This window comes from Mugil cephalus, chromosome 4 (genome assembly GCF_022458985.1).
Source record: "Mugil cephalus isolate CIBA_MC_2020 chromosome 4, CIBA_Mcephalus_1.1, whole genome shotgun sequence".
NCBI classification, from domain to species: domain Eukaryota; kingdom Metazoa; phylum Chordata; class Actinopteri; order Mugiliformes; family Mugilidae; genus Mugil; species Mugil cephalus.
In genome coordinates this window covers 192,673-210,550 of record NC_061773.1, presented here as the reverse complement: position 1 = coordinate 210,550, position 17,878 = coordinate 192,673, and the positions used below count along the sequence as shown (strand labels likewise).

Sequence of the window (17,878 nt, the reverse complement as noted above, 5' to 3'; positions counted from 1 at the left end):
CTGAAGGAGCTAAAGACCCCAAAAGCGCATCAACTTCAGCCACCACAACACGATCCTCCACGGAGGACTCTCTTTACAATGCCACTCTATATCCCACCGGCTCCGGCGACAGCGAGAGATAACGGAGGCTGTTACATTTATGCTATAAAAAGTTATATTTAAAGTTTAGTCTTGGTGGTTCAATAAATACTTTTTTGAAATCAATGAATAATCGTGTTTATTGATCATGATTTCAATATCAATCAAAATAATTGTGATTATTTTTTCCATAATCATCCAGCCCTAGTGTGTGTGGTTTTGCGTGCGTGTGCAAGAGAGACGTGTATAATATGAAGTGATCATTTCATTGTTGATCAAGAATAACCTCCTTTGAGGGCTGTTTTTAATGAGTCTTGCATGAAATAATTTTATTTCTACCAGCTATTTTGTGGTGACTGGTAACTTTTAAATCAACATCTGATGCATCAGTGTGAATATTTATTATGCAAACTGCAACAACATTGAAAACAACATAAGAGACCACAACAGAACATATGACCTCGAAACAAAGTCTATATGTGATGTTTATATACATGTGTGCATTTTAGAGAAACTGAATTTTAGCCCATACTTCACTGGCTTGTTGGGAATACACTGTCTCAATTAGTAGCATCTCTCTCTTCCACAGAGATGTTGTCCTCTGGATTGAACAGGAGTGGGACAGTGAGTGGACGGAAAAGAATGTACCAATCTGATCCATCCATCTCATGCTGAGATGTTGTGCTACATTTAGGCAGATATCAGGTTCCATGGCATCAAGCCGGGGGTGTCTGAATGTAGCACAGGTTCTCCACATGAAATGGAGTCCAGACTTGTCCATTCTTTGCTGTCCACTCATTGTTAGGATGGGCAGGATCCAAAGTGTCCTCTCCACGTTCAGAGGAAGGGTCAGAGACATTCTGAGAAGTATTCCAGTGATCTTTTTAAGTCAGACTCCCCCTGAAGCTTGTGACTGATTCAGATAAGTCCATAAAGGCTGCATGACCATTTCTAAAACCTCCTCTGCACTGAAATGCTTCGTAATTTTTGCTCCCTCTCATCGCTCCAGATCTTTCTCTGCTCACTAATAAAATGTCCCCCCAACATCTCTCTTGATGAGTTCTCTTTTGTTGCTCTGTTGTTTTTTTGTTTTTTTTGTTGCAGTTTGCACAATAAATGTTCACACTGATTAATCAGATGTTGATTTAAAAGTTATTTCATCGTAAAATAGCTGTCAGAAATGAAATAATTTCATGCAAGACTCATGGAAAAAATCCCTCAAAGGAGGTGAATGATCAGTTCATGCTACACATTGTGTCTTGCACACACACTCACATTTGGGGCTCCTGGTAGTCACATGGCTCCATTATAATAAATACAAATTTACAAGCATTTCATGCATCGACTTACAATGAGAAAATGGTTGAATCTGATCAAATACAGTAAAAATGACTGACTTTGACTAGTGTCAAATATCACTAGTTTTCTTCTAAATTAAACGCCAACATCACAGAATACATGGTTTTATACTTGAATGACAGATTAAAAAATGTAGTTATAATAAAAATCTATGGAGCATTTTTGGCCAATAATTCTGAAGTCAAGTGAAGTCAAGTGTAAAAAAATAATAATGATAATAATTACTTTGAATCATTAGACTGGCATTCAAAGGGTTGAAATTCTGAAAGTTACTGAAATTTTGATGTATGAGGATTTTATGGCAATTTCTTTATGCGTGTACATTTTTGCCAACAAGGTAGGAAATTTGAGGAGGGCATAACGGTTAAAGATACAGTTCAAGTCCCTCTTTCAAATAATACAATTGCCAGCTGTAGTGATGATTTGTCTGCAGACAGTGAAAGGATAGATGTGACTGCAGTAGCTGAGGAGTTAGCGCATCAAATAACAGCAGTTGGATTCCACCCTATCCCATATCTATTTTTGTGTCCTTGGGCAAGACACTCAACCCACCTTGCACCCAGAGTGTACTCCATTGGTGTATGCTTGCTAGTGAGTGACATTTGGTGGTCAAAAGGTGCGGATTGGCTGCCACATTTCCGCCAGCCTGCCCTAGGGCAGCTGTGACTACGGAGGTAGTTTACCATCAATAGGGTGTGACTGTGTAAGCAAATTAATGATGTATTCAATTCTAAGCACTTGAAGCATCTAGTGGAAAAGTGCTATATAAAACCAATGCATTATTATTATTAAAAACTGAACATCAGTGGAAAATTTGCATTGTAATTCAGGGTCACCAATTAGCCAGACACAGGGAGAACACGCAAACCTCACCCAGCCTCACTCGAACCCAGACCTTCTCGCTGGGAGGCATCAGTGCTAACCACCATGTGCTATGGGATTTTTTGAATGTAAAATATGTACCAAAGGCTTAAGAAAGTTTGGGAAAGACTGATTTAAGTGATTCACACATCCGATGGGGATATTCCTCAAATTGCAGCTTTGGATGACATTACTAGCTGGTGATGAGGCAATACGTCACACTAAAATGAATTCCAAACAATATTAACAAGATAGCCAAGTAACCCACTAACTTTTTTTTAACCATCCATATCCTAACTGAAATCTGTGCAAATTATTAATAATTTGCCACGCTAAGGGCTGATTGTGTAGCAAAGTTAATCTGTTAACGGCCGCTTCTTCCGTCATATTGCCATCTACGAATATACATTAGATAGTGTGGGGTATTGGGAATGATTTTACTACCAAACCCATAACGTTACGAGTCCACATAGCTTACAATCAGCAAATATTACGAGTCCACATAGCTTACAATCAGCAAATGGCTTTTCCGGAACGACCAGATGAACTCCTCGGTTGGGCTATCTTGAGCTAACCACACTAGTTAGAATTCCATTTAGTTCAAACAAAACGGGAACTTCTACCAATAAAAACAAGTCGTCTTGCTTTGTAAGGCAAGGTGATCAGTATACAGATCACACTGTACTCACTGGAACGGGGCTTACGGTGTGTGAGCATAATGTATTGATAACTCGGTTCCAGGCGGGCCCTTGCTGCTAACATGCCAACCGTGGCGCGGCTAACGTTAGCGGCTCGCTGGTTATCGTAGATAACGCAATTAGGCATTAGCAACAGCGGAGAAAGGAGCTGATAATTACCCCCTTGATCAATTCGAGGGCCGAAGTGCTTCCCAATAAACCGAATTTCGTCAAGCCAACAGTGTTCGCCTCCCCCCGTTGCCGGTGTACATTTGCCAGTTTGTGATTTCTGCTGTATCAGAGACAATATGGCCGACCGCGGCCACCTAAGTCCTCAAGTAGTGCTACGGGGGCCGTAAAGGTACAAAAAGCTCTATAAAATCACGGAACGCATGCACACAGATGAGCGCGTAGAGAGAGCGTAAGCATTCCGACGGAAAATATGGAATTTCTCAATTGGGCTTGTGCTTAGAAAAGTGCGTAAATTTACGCACAACGCCGACTGTGCATACACAATGAAAATCTAGTTGTAAAATAATGGAACTACATATATATTCAATATATATCCCTATTATATATCATTAATAGGGTCGCAGTGTTCAGCAATCTCAAACTTTGTTAACTTACCACATATTGCCGGTCTCGTCAAATAATAAAAATGCTCAATCAGTAATTTAGCAGACACTTTGAAGATTTGTGTGACGAGCTATAAAAGATAATCTGAAAGAAATGTGTGTCATGGTTCTGTCTTTTATTTTGTGATCATGATTTTGAGTTTCCTGTTTTATTTTGTTTAGTTTCGTAACTTCCTGCCTGTCGCGGCTCGTGTTTCTGTCATCATAGACATAGATACGTAGACGCCGTATTGAGCGTTGAGCATTGGATGTGGCAAATCTGCCCCGTAAACTAATAAAAAGCAATGGACTGAACTTCATAAAGTGCCTTTCTACAAAGTCCTTTAAGTTAATGCCTCTTATTCACACACACACACACACACACACACACACACACACACACACACACACACACACACATACACACACACACACACACACACACACACACACACACACACACACACACACACACACACACACACTAATATATTTGGGAAACAAATAGTAATGAAATAATTTATATTTAAATATTAATTATATTATATTATAATATCAGAACATTTAATTATTTATTTTTAAATTATTATTAAAATAAATTGTTTAATTTCAACTAGTCCTGCATACATATCATTGTATTTGATGGTAGACAACAGTTAACAACATGAGCCAAGCTTTTAGAAATAAGTATTAGCACATTTTTACCCAAAATACCCTACGCCATAGTATGTCATGGGGACTCAAATGGCACTAAATAGTAGGAACGACCCATATGTATATGTATCTACACGGGTGGCACTGATGAACATTATGTTATATTTTAGTTTGTTCTGCTGCTGGAGAAGAGGACATCTCAAAAGCAGACAGGGACATGGTCTCATCCTCCCACATGTCCTGATGAACAGGATTTTGAGAACCGTGTGTTTTAAAAGAGCGTTAATCTGTTCAACACCGCTTCCCCAAAAAACATACTGATGGATTTACACCATGATCTGAAACTCTTGTTGGAGTGAGAGACAAAGCGCACCAAAGCCATCCCGGTGCACATCCAGCTCCTGTCCACCCTGGGATGTTTGAACATTTCACAGCTATGACACTATGGAGAATCATCAAATTCACTGTGTATACCATATACAGATGCATAGATGTATACAGTCCCCTCCAAAAGTATTGGAACAGCAAGGCAAATTCCCTTGTTTTTGTTGTTCACTGAAGACATTTGGGTTTAAGATCAAAAGATGAGTATGAGACAAGAGTTCAGAATGTCAGCTTTTATTTCCTGGTATTTACATCTTGTGTGTCAAACAACTTAGGATATATCACGGTTTGTATTACACCAGCATTTTTAGGTGGTTAGGACCAGCTAGGCTCGCTAGCAGTTTTTAGCCTGTATGTGCTATGACTGTACACGTGTGTGATTCTGTACGCTAGTATCCTTCACTACCTGGCAATATTTTTGTTGCAGTTCCTAAGGTACTGACATGTTATGAAATAGCGTTAATGTTAAGGAAAAAGGGAGGTTTATTTTCTATAACTTAGGGGGAAATGTTAATTGTTTTATACCATGATAGTGCAAACTTCTAATAAACCAAACTGAGTTTCGGGGAAGTAGATGGCGACTCTCTCTTTCACTCACTGAACTCATGATTCTATTTTCCAGGAACCCATCCAGGAGAGTGAGAGCAGTGAACCACAATAAATGTCATTTGTTACTCCAGTTTATATATTTTGAAACTCGTAACAAACTGTGGGGGCTCAGGATCTCTCCACATCACAATCATTGGAGGAGTAGATCCAGAGATACCAGAACCATACAGCCAAGGTGAAGAGACGCTGCTGCAGGCCAGGAGTCAACCTGTGGGTGTCCAACGAGGGAGACCAAGAAGAAAAAGGATCTTCACCTCGCTTAGGAGAAGCACTGTTGAGCCTGAGGCCAATGCACACTAGTCACCAGTGAGCCACATTACTGGCCCTGTTGCCAGTGCATGCCAGTACCAGGGGATCTCCTCTGTCATTGGGAGGCCAACACACACCACTTTACACACTGATTTACTGAACTAATAAACTGCAAGGTGACATCAGAACTATACACCATGTCAGCAGTTTGCAAAGAACTAGTGTGAAGCATCAAAAAATAAAACTATTCAGACCCTCAAGCAACAATATCTATCAGGTTGCAAAAGACATTGCAATCCACGGTAAACATGGAGAAGAACTGAATCCAGGGGATAAAGAAGGCTGCATGGAGTTTGGGTCAGTTGTTGGTTTTAAATGATTTGATATGCAAAGTAATGAATGTTGATGCTCCTGTTAATTAGCCACAGTCCCAAACTCTGGATCACAGCCTCGTTCTCACCCTGCAGTAACTGCCGTTGTGCAAACACAACACACCCTAACACCCATAACAATAAAACAGCACCATCGGTGGAAGAACTGAGACAAGTGTATGAAGAACTGGGTGAGCAACTGCAACGGTGTGAATGTACAGCGACCCCACCAACCACAACTTAAACCTACCAAAGTGAGTCAGAGTCATACAGCAGTAGTCCTGAAAGACCTCTCCTACCTGCAGCGTAGACGGTGGTCAGCTCTGATTTACATTACAACAACGTTAGCAAACAAATCGATGAGGGAATAAAAGAGGGCTTTGCAGAGGCAGAAGTGGTCAGAGGGGTGTTGAGGATCATCAAATCAAGGGCATTTAAAGATATGCTGGTAAACAAAAACTCAAGTACAGTCTTTGAGCTTAAAGGTTTTCTCAGGTCCCACCTCATTGAGAAAGCAACAACTGAAATGTTCCAGGAATTGATGTGTGCCAGGCAGTCAGACCAACAATCACCCCAGCAGTGCCTGTACCGCATGATTGGGCTCAAGCAAAAACTCCTTCCGGCAGACCAGTACAGACATTTCATATGATCCAAACACCATCCAAGAATTGTTCCTCCACACTATCTATCAGGGCTTAGGGACGAAACATGCTAACCTCTGGCAACGCCTGTGGACGTTAATCTCAAACAGCCTAGTCACAGATGAGGAGATCCTGAGTCAGGTCACGAAAATAATAAGCGATGAGAATGAACACCAGCGCAGACGTGGCTGCCTGAAACCGCCCGAAAAAAAGACAACACAGGCACACAGTGCCAAGGTTGAGGCGGGAGGTTGCCACAACAACAACAACTCACAGGACAAAGCATCAGACATTAAAAATCTCCAGACTATACAACAGCTTACTGCCCAGGCGGAGACTCTGCCACACATGGTGGCTTCTTTGATTGATCAGTGGGCAGCAAACACTCAAATATATCACCCTCTCACTATGCCAGTCCACCTCCAGCCACACCCTCTCCCTCAGCCACCCTCCAGAAGACCTGCTCAACAACAGCTGAGACAACCCACAGCTTAGGTGAGAGGTAGAACAGGTCGCAGTAAGGAATGTACTGAGCAGAACCTACAGGAGTGTAACCACTGCTTCGTGCATATCAAGGCAGGACACAGAGCAGTGGGATGTCTGAAGCAAGTCAAGGTGCAGGGGTAGGTGAGTTAAATTTTCTTTTTATTTTTTCTTTTTCTTTTTTTGTTTATTTATTTTCTCTAAAAATATTTCTTTTGTGTTGTGAACTTCCCCAAAATAAGTATTTTCTGTGTGTAAAAAGAAAATAAAGGTTCATAGGTTATTTTTCATTATTAAATGCACTTTGTTCCCCTGGGGTATTATTTTGCATTACACCATCTAATGGTTCAGAGCTGTGTGAGCTCAGAGCTGATGAGTCACGTTATAAATATATATAGTTATAATATATATAGTTATTATTATTTTTCTTTCCGTTCAAAACCACATTATGTTGCAATATACTGTGTTGTAACATGCTAATGAAACTGCTGGTCAAATCTTAATTGATTAATAACTCGTAAATTGAATCTTTAACCGAGTTATGCAGAGTTAGCCAACTTAGCATTATGCCTGCAGAAACTTTTTTTTTCTCTCTCTCTCTCTCTTTGACGATAATTTCATGAAGCTGTGCCCTGCATGTGATTGTTGTAGTATAATAACTGGGCAATTTTATATATAATGTGAAGATTTGTTGTGGTTGTGCAAGTTTTAATTTAATCTTTTTCCATGTAGATTGGTGGATAGTTGCAGTGTGGGCTCGGTGTGTGTGTAACGCCTGTGTTTTTTTCTTTATTCTGAAGGTATGAAATGTTCTTTGTACCGTTTTTGTACTTTAAAATATATGAGCTAATGTGGGTGAAATTATTTATTTTTAGACTGTGGACAGTGTGTAGGAAGGATTTGGTGCATATTCATTGCACTTTGAATCCAGGTTTTACATATATTGGATTTTGTTTCATATAGCGTACTTTGTCTCCACATTAATTGTAATACAGTATGAGCTATGCCATCGTGTAGTATACAGGTTCAGAGCTGTGTGAGCTCAGAACAGATTGGTGGAAAGATGCAGTGCGGGCTTGGTGTGTGTGATGCCTGTGTTTTTTTCTTTATTCTGAAGATTAAAGTCCCATAGATGCTGAACACCGGTGTGCGTCTCTCTTCCCAATTACACAACACAACGCAGAAAGGAGCCTGCTAGAAATGGTGCCATGACCCAGATTCTTCATATCAGCCACTGCAGATCGCCGAAGTCAAGTTATGAGCAAGTAAGCTTTTGCGTGCACCGGAAGAAGAATCCAAGGATTGTAGACACTGGTTATTAAAATAATAATAATTATTCCCATTCTAAATTTTCCCTTTTAATTTGATAACTGTTGGTCATTTCCACACCGGTTTTACATAGTTAACTGTTTGGTCATATCATATCTATTATATTTTGTTGACTACACTGTATTGTGTACATTTAAACTGTCATGGAGTTTACTCCAGTTTCTAGTATCGGGAGGGGTAGAGGCTTGAGGTACACAGATGTCCAAGATAGAGAACGGGTAGGGCAGCAAAGCTTTGGTAGTTATCTAGGTATGGACGGAGCCACATCTGTAGAGAAGCCAGAGCCCCCTATGCCCATAGTGAAGCCCAAGTCTAGTTTGGGTGTAGATAATATCACACCTGTAGCTAAGCCCAAGTCTTCCACTCCCATCACCACTGATAGTGACACCCTAGAGCAGATACGTGGTCTGTTAGGAGAGTTGGAGACCCAGAATGGTGACTCTGTTGTCACCTATTAGCCAACCAGACAACTTCCTCTATAAGAGGTTCCCCACCCCCTACTACTTCCCCTCTGCTGGATCCCTCACCATTCAATTCAATTCAATTCAATTCAGTTTTATTTATATAGCGCCAATAACAATACAAATCGTCTCAAGACGCTTCACAAAAACCAGCCTGCAACCTCCAGAGCAAGCCTGAGGGCGATGGTGGCAAGGAAAAACTCCCTTTTAACAGGAAGAAACCTCGAGCAGAACCCAGCTCATATGGAGGGACCCATCTGCCGAAGGCCAGCCGGTTAGAAACAGAGAAGATAGAGAGAAAAGAAGAGCAGGAGAAACAAGATAAACAAACTTCTGTCATAGATACATACATCAAGCGGAAGGAAACATGTAGGGTCTAGTAATATAACACATAGCTGATGATCTGTGACAGTTTGTGAGTATAACAGGAATTATGGGCAGGTTGGTGAATTGTTCATCTAGGTAGGAGTGGGCAACTGGAGGAGGCCATGATGACTGGGACAGATGTAGTTTATGGAGCTCCACAGGTCTGATACACGGCACTCTAGACCATGAAGACTGGGCTGGTTGATGAGGCCACGGCAGCAGATGTAGCTTAGAACTCCAAAGGTCAGATATTCAGCACTCCAGACCAGAGACCCTCACAAGATGATGGAGGGGGAGGGGAGCGGAGGGGAGAGAGTAAGACACAGTGGTTAGTAAATTATAAGAGATAGAAAATAAAATGATAAGATATTAGAGGACAGGAGCCAGAGAAGAAAGAGGAGAGGACATGTCCTCAGTGCATCGTCCCCCTGCAGCCTAGGCCTATAGCAGCATAACTAAGGGATGGTTAAGTCCAACCCTAGCTATAAGCTTTTTCAAAAAGGAAAGTCTTAAGCCTGACCTTAAACGTAGAGACTGTGTCTGCCTCCCAAACCCAAACTGGGAGCTGGTTCCATAGGAGAGGAGCCTGATAGCTGAAGGCTCTACCTCCCATTCTACTTTTAGAAACTCTAGGAACCACAAGCAGACCTGCACTTAGAGATCGTAGTGATCTGTTGGGACAGTATGGTACTATGAGGTTTTTCATATATGATGGAGCTAGGCCTTTCAGGGCCTTGTATGTAAGGAGGAGGATTTTAAATTCAATTCTAGATTTTAAAGGGACCCAATAAAGAGAAGAATCAATTGGAGGCTTTTTAAAGAGCTACTTGGACAGCCAGACAGTAACGAGTTACAATAATCCAGCCTGGAAGACACAAATGCATGAACTAGTTTTTCCGCATCACTCTGAGAAAGGATGCTCCTAATTTTGATGATATTACGAAGGTGAAAGAAAGCAGTCCTGGTCACCTGCTTTATGTGAGAATTAAAGGACATATCCTGGTCAAATATAACACCGTGGTTTTTCACAGTAGTACTGGAGGCCAAGGTAATGCCATCCAACAAAAGCAGGTGATTAGATAATGAATCTCTGACATGTTTAGAGCCAAATACGATAACTTCGGTTTTGTCTGAGTTTAAAAGTAGAAAATTACAGGTCATCCAAGCCTTTATGTCTTTAAGGCATGCTTGGAGTTTAACCAGCGGATTAGTTTCACCTGGTTTCATGGATAAATATAGCTGGGTATCATCTGCGTAGCAATGGAAGTTTATGCCGTGCTTTCTAATAATATTGCCTAAGGGAAGGATGTATAATGTGAATAATATTGGTCCTACCACAAACCCTGAGGAACTCCATAGCTTACTTTGGTATATATAGAAGAGTTGTTGTATACATGGGCAAACTGGAATCTGTCTGACAGATATGATTCAAACCAGTCTAGTGCAGTTCCTGTAATTTTGATCACACTTTCAAGTCTCTGTAGTAGTATATTGTGATCAATAGTGTCAAATGCAGCACTGAGATCTAGCAGGACAAGTATAGAGACAAGTCCATTATCTGAAGCCATGAGGAGATCATTGGTAACTTTAACCAGAGCTGTTTCTGTGATATGATGAGCTCTAAAACCTGACTGAAACTCTTCAAACAAACCATTCCTGTTTAAATGATCAAGCAACTGATTGTCAAAAACCCTTTCCAAAACTTTAGAGATAAAAGGAAGGTTGGAAATTGGCCTATAGTTGGCTAAAACATCTGGGTCAAGATTGGGTTTTTTAAGTAATGGTTTAATTACAGCAGTTTTAAAAGACTGGGGTACATATCCTGTTAACAAAGATAAGTTTATCTGATTTGATATGGAGGTATTAAATAATGGAAAAACCTCCTTGAGCAACTTCGTCGGGATGGGGTCTAGAATACAAGTTGATGGTTTAGATGCTGTAATAATTGAAGTGAGCCCAGGAAGATCAATTAGAGAGAAAGAATCCAAATACTGACTAGGTCCTACAGAGGTTTCGAATGCCACTGTACTTACATCTTTGACAGATGGAAGAGTGCTATGAATTTTTTCTCTAATGGCAACAATTTTATCAGTAAATAAGCTCATGAAGTCATTATTGCTGAGGGCTTAAGGAATAGATGGTTCAACAGAGCTGTGACTCTTTGTCAGCCTGGCTACAGTGCTGAAAAGAAATCTGAAGTTGTTCTTGTTTTCTTCTATTAATGAAGAATAATATGCTGTCCTAATCTTACGGAGAGCTTTTTTATAAGTTGTTAAACTCTTTCCAGGCTATGTGAGCTTCTTCAGAACTAGTGGAATGCCAAATTCTTTCCAGCTTTCGAGCTGTCTGCTTTGAACTACGCAACTGTGAATTATACCATAGAGCTACCCTCCTTCGATTTACCACCTTCTTTTTAAGAGGAGCAACTAGATTTAGAGTTGTACTAAGTTATGCTGTCGTGCTGTCAACAAAATAATCTATTTGTGATCGAGTTAGATTGTGGTTGCTGACATCCACATCACTAACATAAGGCACTGAGGTGCACTGAGGTCCTTATATCTAGTCACAGCATCATCAGATAAGTGTCTACCATAACGAAATGTCTTTCCAATTTCTGTGTAATTACTTATAGTAAATTCAAATGTTACAAGAAAATGATCAGACAATAGAGAGTTGTGAGAATATATGGTTAGACCTTCAGTTTCTATGCCATAAGTTAGTACAAGATCTAAGGTGTGATTGAAATAGTGAGTTGAACCATTTATATTCTGAGAAAAGCCAATTGAGTCTAATAATGACATAAATGAATGAATAAATGAGCTAAGACTGTCACTGCCAACATCAACATGGATGTTAAAGTCACCTACTATAATGACTTTATCTGTTCTAAGCACTAAATCACATAGAAACTCAGAGAATTCAGCTAAAAATTCCGAGTAAGGAGCAGGTGGGCGATTCACCACAACAAAGAGAATTAGTTTTTGTGTTTTCCAGTCTGGATGCGCAAGACTAAGAGTGAGGCTTTCAAACGAATTAAAGCTTTCTTGAGGTCTAGGATTAATACATAAATCAGAGTGGAAGATAGCTGCCACTCCTCCTCCTCATCCTGTGCCTCGAGGAATGTGATAGTTACTATGACTGGGTGGCTTGGACTCATTTAAACTGACATACTCATCATCCTGCAGCCACGTTTCAGTCAGACTAAATAGATCAATCTGATGATCAGTTATCAAATCGGTCACTAAAAGAGATTTAGATGAGAGAGACCTGACATTCAAAAGACCACATTTAATTTTCTTATTGCTCTGTTGTACTAGTGAATTTGTGTTGATTTGGATAAGGTTCCTATAAATAACTCCTCTGTTGTTATTTTTCCATTTAAAAAATCTGTGAGCAGACAGCACATCTATGGAGTTTGTGGAGTTATGGGTGTGAGACAGTACTAGAGGAGCAGCAGAGAGGCGTGTAAGACTGCAACTCTGCCTCCTGGGCTGAACTCTGGGTTGTCATGGTTTTGGGGTGTTAATAAAATTGGCCAAATTCCTAGAGATAAGAGAAGCACCGCCAAGGTGGGATGAACTCCATCTCGTCTAATGAGCCCAGGCTTTCCCCAGAAGGAGTTCCAATTATCAACATAAGGCACGTCGTTGGCTGGACACCACCTAGATAACCAGCGGTGGAATGACAACATGCGACCTACATATCAGTGATACATATCATCACTGGTCAGATTGGGAAGGGGACCAGAGACAACTACGGAGTCCGACATAGTTTTTGCAAACTTACACACCGATTCAACATTAAGTTTAGTGACCTCCGATTGACGTAACCGTTGGTCATTGCTGCCTACCTGAATAACAATCGTACCATACTTAGCCTTAGCCTTAGCCAGCAGTTTCAGGTAAGATTTGGTGTCGCCCGCTCTGGCCCCTGGAATGCATGTAACTATGGTCGCTGGTTTCGCTGACTTCACGTTCCGCAATATCTGTCACACCGTGGTGAGGGTGTCTTGTCTTGGGGTTGTTTTGTCATGTCATTTCCTGTTTTATTTTGAAAAGTAACTCTCCTCTTGTTTCAGGTCACTTGCCCTTCCCCATTACCAAGGTCATCGGTCCTGCGGCTGTCCGACTCCGCCTGCCTCGCTCCCTCCGTGTTCACCCCACCTTCCATGTCAGTCAGGTCAAGCCGGCCAAGGAGAGTCCCTTGGTTCCCTCCCTCCCGCCCCCTCCTCCTCCTGAGATGATAGACGGGGGTCCGGTCTACAAGGTTAAACGGCTGCTAGCTGTACGCAACAGGGGCCGGGGCAGACAGTACCTGGTGGATTGGGAGGGGTACGGTCCAGAAGAGAGACAGTGGATCCCATCACGGTTCATTGTGGACCGTACCCTTATTACTGACTTCAACCGCGACCATCCTGAACAGCCTGGACCGTCTGGTAGCCGGTCCTAAGAGGGGGGGTTCTGTCACACCGTGGTGAGGGTGTCTTGTCTTGGGGTTGTTTTGTCATGTCATTTCCTGTTTTATTTTGAAAAGTAACTCTCCTCTTGTTTCAGGTCACTTGCCCTTCCTCATGTGTCACCAGTCTGATTGTCTTCCCTGATTCCTGATTGTGTCCACCTGTCCCCTATTTCCCTCCATGTGTTTAAGTAGTCTGTGTTCCCCTTGTCTCGTGCCAGAGTGTCGTCTTCGTCAACCTTCTCGTGCTTCGCTTCATGTTTTCTTCCCAAGCATTTTTCACGTAAGCCTGTGAATCCTCTCGGAGAGATTACTTTGATTTGTTTAGTCTTTTCTTAGCTTTTTTCCTCAGTTCTGAGGTTTCCTCCATTCAGAGTGTTTATTTTGTGAATTGTTTCTTCATTTTGAATTTTCCTCCCTTTGGAGAGTTTTTTGTTTTCCCTGATTTGAATTACGTCCAGGAATTTTTGTGGCCATTTGTTGTCCCTCTGTAAGGGATCTCTGTACCTTCCAATTAAAGTCCCTAGTCATCTCTGCATACTGAGTCCTGAGTGCTGCTTCGAGTCCCGGCCTGACAATATCGAGTCGCCAATTACCAGAGTTGGCTTCTCAGCGGGTGTGTCGCCGAGTGGGGAAAATCTGGCTAGCTATTGGGTTTTGCATGGTGCGGAGCCGTGCTTCCAATTCAGAGAGCCTCGCCTCCAAAGCTACAAATAAACTACATTTATTACAGGTACCATTAATACTAAAGGAGGCAGAGGGGTAGCTAAACATGTGGCACGACGAGCAGGAGAGAGAAGGAGAAGCAGAGGGAGAGAAAGTAGCCATAGTTAACCGCTAAATACACCAGAGATTAACAAGGTGCTACAGAGGACAGGTGGTTGGGTAAACTCAAAGCACGAGTTTCAACACTTATACAGAAAATGTTTAACGGAGCTAAAACAGTGTGAGCACACACAGCAGCGGTGCAGAATCGGGAAGTGACGCAATACGCTTACTCACGTGACGAATGTAGGACAGGTAAAAGACAAGCGTGAGCACCTGACACCTGACATGTCCCGACTGAGTGTTGTGGTGAAGACAGATGCTAAGGAAGCAGCGGTGTATCGAGGAGATGGCACAGACAAATACACTGTCCAAGAGTGGATAGATATGATGGACACATCTTGCGTAAAATTGGCTGATTTCTACGCTACACAGCCAGACGTGGATGACAGCCCGGTGGACTACTGGGCCGACTAAACACAGCAGCTGAACACGCTGACAGACACTTGCGGAAGAGGGGAGGGAAGATGGAGAACATCCCCACGGAAGTTGCCATGATGTTCATTCGGAACTGCCCCAATTCTGACCTCCAGTGTGTTCAGGTGTAAACCCATTAGCAAATGGTCAGCTATTGAAGTCCAAGTGGCCATTGATGAGCACCAGAGGGAACATCAGACAAGGAAGAGGTCCTCTAGAGCGAAAGTCAATGATCAAAGTCCAGGTCTTTCATTTCCTTTAATTGACTTACCTCAGGTATTGAAAGCAGCAGGGTTCTGTTGTTGCTGACCCATTTGTTCAGCTTAAAAACACCTTTATTGCATAAAGCCAAGAGCTCCTCTGAGATTTTAATGCATTTTTGTCATTTTCCGCTGATTTTAAGCAGTCATCCACATAAAGGTTCCTTAGCACAGTGGAGATTGCCTTGTACTAAATCCATCCCTATTGTCTCTTGCACACTGTTGCAAGGCAAAGTTTGCACAGCTAGGTGAGGATGTTGCACCAAATATGTGCACAACCATTTTGTACTCCTCCAACTTGCTGCTGAGGTTTCCATCAGGCCACCACAAGAACATGAGTAGATCAGTATCTTCTGGCACCTTGACCTGATGAAACATGGCCTCTATATCTGCCATGAATGCAATGCTCTTCTCCTCGAATCTTGTGAGAACACCAACCAGACTATTTGTTAGGTCTGGACCTTGCAGAAGAAGTGCATTCAGACTTGTGCCTTGATAGGATGCTCCACAATCGAACACAACTCGTAGTTTATGCTGTTTTGGATGATAAACCCCATGGTGTGGTATGTACCAAATCCTTTTGCTTTGACCTGTTTTGATCTTTTGTTCAGGTGTCATTTTGATGGCAAAACCCTTGTCCAAAATATTTGCCATGAAGTCTTTGTATTCTTGGTACACTGAAAAAAATAACTCATAAGATTTACTTAAAAAATGTATTGCAAGTATTTGCACGCAAATGATTTAAGTAAAATTTAATGCTGCAATATCAAGTAACACTCACTTGCAGGTTTCAATTTTACTTACTATAAAACATAACAATTCACAATTGTTATGTTTTATGGTAAGTAAAACATAACATTTACTTAATTACATCTAAGTTTTAAGTTTTATTTAAACAAATTAAGTAAAGTCTACTTGTTTTTCATAGGCAGGAACATCATTTTACTCAACATTTTAAATAAATTTTATATATCTGTAGTATTTGCTGTTATGAAGTAATTTAGTAGATTTTAATCATTTTCTTGTGCTTGACATTTTAATTTACTTGGTTGCATTAAGTTACCTTACTCACTAAAATTAGGTAATCATTGCCATTATTCTTTTGATAAATGTTACCAAATAAATTTAACCAATACTCTATGCATTTCATATATATTTATCACATACCACACAACTAAATTACAATAGAATGAAACTGTTTAAAATAAACAGTTTAACAACAACCATTCAAGTAAACCCACTACTATTGTGGACTGAATTGCCCAGAATGTACAACTACTGCATTAATAGTAAAAGCACATTATATTGGACTGCATTACAATTTGTACTTACAGTAAATTAAAGATGCATCTTCAGCAAAAGGTATTTAAAGTAAGACTAAGTATATTATTTAAAGAAAAATATTCATTCTACTGGAAGGTTGGTATGATTGGTAAATACACTGTACTACACATTATACACCACATCCAACATAGATCTGTTAACTCAGGCACTTCTCAAATATGCAATAAAAATCTTACAAACCTACACACTAAACAGTGCAATTTCAACATGTAAACCAGTCCTCTAGACTAGAGCACTTTTAAGAATGCAATTCAAACCTTAATGAAATAAAACCAACAGAAGAGCTTAATGTGTCTAACCATTCTAGATGAAGGATACAATCTTTACTGTGATTAACAGATACCTTATTTATACAAAAAAAGAAAAACATTTATGACAGGCAACTTCCCACTAGTAAACCAAGCTGAACTGGAACTCAGTTCTAATTATTGGTATTTCTTCACAAGGGTCCATGCATGATGCCACATTTTTCTCCTCTAGGATGACATTCATTTAGGACAGCAACTTCAACTTCAAGGTGTTTACTTTTGGGGACAGTTTAAATCCATCCAGCTCCAGCAAGAGGTAGTGTATGCCAAGTTCAGGGCATAAATCAGTCCCGTGAGCAGTGAGCAAGCTTTTGCAGTACTGTTGCACCCTGGCAAAATCTCATGGCCTTCGATAAGTATGGAGACATCAACTGGATCCTACCTGTTTTTTGAGGATGTGGTTACTGACATCACTCCAGCTGTCCTTCTGCATACAATGTACAAGTAAAAATAAGAATGTTATTGAGAAAAAAATAATACAACTGCATGAATCATTCAAAGTGACTTCATTATCAGGGAAGAATGAACAAAATAATATCTCTGTTCATTTGTCTGCTTTCCTCTTAACTTCAACATTAAATTAACCTGTCATTAAAAATTATTTTTACCAAGCAGTCTTCAAAAAGTTCCTCTTCCTTCTCGCCAAGGTACAGTATAAGGCTGTGGATAACAGTTTCACATCTGATCTCAATGCTCTGTTTCTGTGAACAGATTAAGAACATGAACATAACCATTATACATACACAGTGAACTGTCAAGTGAAAACACAAGTGCATATGTTTGCTCTTGTGTTTTAAATGCATGGACCCAGAGCATGCAAGGGCATTGAATCTACCAAGTGTGAGTCTTGTGCTGTATATGTGTATATGTGTAGGCCCATCTCCCTGTAAAAACAAACAAAACAAGCACACCTGACTCAGTCTGTCCAGGAGCGGCCTCATCTTGATCCCCATGACATCTCCCTTGGCTTTCATTAGCGTCAAAAGTTTTGGTGTGTATTCGTCAAGTGTGTGCATGAAGGTTTCCTCCAGGTGAATATTTATTCTCCTGAATTCCTCCTTGATCTGATGGACAATAGATTCACAAGAACAAAGATCAATATTTTTATATAAATTTACATGTTCGAAAAGAAA

At 40.7% G+C, this 17,878-nt stretch overlaps 1 protein-coding gene across 3 annotated transcripts in view; it reads right to left on the bottom strand.

Annotated features, from left to right (window-relative positions):
• LOC125006279 (casein kinase II subunit alpha) overlaps positions 1–3,316 on the bottom strand; it is a 36,699-nt gene extending 33,383 nt beyond the window's left edge. For 2 of the 3 annotated variants that reach the window (XM_047582197.1, XM_047582198.1), the window contains exon 1: positions 3,156–3,316. The gene's annotated coding sequence lies outside the window, so the exon portion shown is untranslated. The remainder of the gene's footprint in view (positions 1–3,155) is intronic. The other variant, XM_047582199.1, reaches the window with a different exon arrangement.
• Positions 3,317–17,878: the final 14,562 nt, after the last annotated feature.